The sequence below is a fragment of the Scardinius erythrophthalmus genome (genome assembly GCF_964197995.2).
Source record: "Scardinius erythrophthalmus genome assembly, chromosome: 4".
Classification (NCBI taxonomy): Eukaryota; Metazoa; Chordata; class Actinopteri; order Cypriniformes; family Leuciscidae; genus Scardinius; species Scardinius erythrophthalmus.
The window spans coordinates 1,767,751-1,770,250 of NC_138224.1; the positions used below are offsets into that span (position 1 = coordinate 1,767,751).

Genomic DNA, 2,500 nt, shown 5'->3' on the forward strand with positions numbered 1-2,500 from the left:
TTGATGATGTGAGAATGATGCTGTAAAGGTCTCCTCCCCTCCCTCCTGCTCTCTTACTCCTCATTTCCACTCCTCACTTCGCGTTCACCCACGAGAAGATCTCCGAGGTCCAGCATCATGTCCTCAGACGTCCAGCTGCGCGAGCGAACGGACCCGGAGAGCAACAGCAGCGACTGAGATCAGGTAGGAATAACTATGCGTGCTATTTACAAAACATTTCCACAGATTTGCTACATAACACAAGAGCCAATGCATGCATAAGCAAACAAACGAACGCGCACGTGCATTAAACACAAGGCTGGCGAAACAACCCGCTCAGAAAAAAAAAAAAAAAAAAAAATTTTTAAAACGCTCCGTTGAAGCTGAAATGGATTGCAAGCAGCGGGAAAACTAGGATCATTGTGGATTGAGACGCTCCACGAAGACTTCACGCGCTTTTCCTTTCATAACTCACTCAAGCATGTAAGAAACTTAAAGACTTCATTCACTAGGGTTGATTTTCAGAGCGCGCAATCAGAGGAAACCGGAGCTGGAAAACGCGCCAAACTGAAGTCAATCAAAGCGGGATTTACGCACAAACCAACTCGAATTGTTCTGGATTTTTTTTTTTTTTTTTTTTTTGGTTAGAACATTTAGTTATCCGATCAAACAAATTAGGTTTAAAAAAGGAAAGCATTTGGCTGGATTCGCTGGCGTTTGAGTTGCGCGTAAAAGCGTTTGCGCACTGAACTTGAGCGAGTCTAACGCGACGCATTCAATTCAGACACTCTGGATGGACTAATTATGTAACCATTTCCACTTCTAGCCGGTCAGTTGGACGTTATGCATCTGCAGTGAATTAATGCAAAAACGTCAGCACAGGTCGGGATACTATAAAAGACTGTTTTTAATGTTTCATGACGCGAAAGTGTGTATGAACTGATTCTCCGTCTGATTTGAAGGACGGGATTTGCTCTCTTGTTCACGGTTGCATTAGTGAAACATCACGATCACAGACTTCTAAAAACAACTCGATTAAACTCATATATGTGTCTCCAACTAAACAGAAATGTGCAAATCACTGCGCGCAATGGAGGATTTATCCAATGCGCGTTTACTAGTTTTCTTTAATTCCCCGAATTCAGTTCAGAGTATTATTTGACTGTTCAGTTGAAGTTTGATTAGAGTCTGAAGTGATGAAGAAATGAAAATGAGCCAATCACGGCAGAATCACGGTCCTTCATCAGGCACTAATGTTTGGGTAAGAATGCACTGTTAATCGATGGAGTTTAATGACATGTGCTGGTAGTTTTCATGCAAAATCCCTGATGAAACTGATTTGTTTTCCTCTATTGCTCTCTTTATGGATCAGAACCCGCGCGTGGGATTGATCAGATCGCTGTTCTCATCGATAATCAAAGCGCGTCACGTGACACGGCTCAAATCTGCTATTTTTAACCTTCAGGATTGGCAAATACTTCACAGAGGGAAAAGTAGAGATTGACTGCTCATAACTTAGGTAGACTATTGATTCCAATTGTGCTCATAGAGTGATTATTGTACAGGACACGAGCATCACATTGATTATCGGTGGATTGGACACTGATGGATTGCTTGCGCTTTTGGTTGGATTCGTTTATAGTGCGTGAAATGAGGTAAAATCACGAGAAATAGAAAATCTCAAACGCTCTTGACTGGAAATATCGGCTCGTGCGCACTTACTCAAGGCTTTACTGACAGTGATTCGTGAGATGCTGTTTAAACTGATGATCTTTTGGCTTTTTGAGTGCGCGTTACTTGCAGACGGGAGCGCGCGTTGAATTTCCCGGGACGCGCAAAGGTTCACAAGAAAATTATTTGTTTTACTTGCCACAATAAAAACTGTTAATTGGTCAAATGTTATTTATGCTACTTTATCATTTGCATAAAGTAAAACGGTTTTTATTGGTGCTGTCAATCGATATTGCAATACTTTCACATGGAATCGCCAAAAATCATATAGAAACAACAATAAAAATTGTTAATTGGTGAAAGGCTATTTATATTTCTATATCATTTCAACGCAACACAGTCTGTCAATCGATTTTGTAATACTTTTGGCAAAAATTATGTTGAAACAACATAAAGACAGCATATTTTAAATATTTGTGTAATGGCATCTTTTAACGAATGAAGGGCAGTCTCACTGAAACCAATACTGATGTCTCCAGCAGATACAGTTTCAACATTTAATAGGCTTTTGAACATATAAAAACTTTTAATTTAAGTGAACTTAAAAACAATACTCACATAAACCCATTGTAATAAATGTCACATTTAGCTGTGCCTTTAATATATCTCAACGCTAAGGTTTGTTTCTATTGGCTCAGTCAGACCGCTTGATTTTTACCCGCCTTGTTTTCATTGTTTTTGACCCATGTAATCTTGTAAATAGTGCTTTAAGATTTACATGTTGGTCTAAGAGGTACAGAAATTGAATAAAGTTATCAAACACTTCAGTTTTCAATGCATAAATGGTAAA

The 2,500-nt window shown here is 39.2% G+C and overlaps 1 protein-coding gene across 1 annotated transcript in view; it reads left to right on the forward strand.

The window, feature by feature from the left end:
• Nucleotides 1-2,500, forward strand: part of chrm2a (cholinergic receptor, muscarinic 2a) — a 106,231-nt gene that overhangs the window by 249 nt on the left and 103,482 nt on the right. Inside the window, exon 1 of the mRNA XM_081364106.1 lies at nucleotides 1-183. This exon is cut by the window's left edge and continues 249 nt beyond it. The gene's annotated coding sequence lies outside the window, so the exon portion shown is untranslated. The remainder of the gene's footprint in view (nucleotides 184-2,500) is intronic.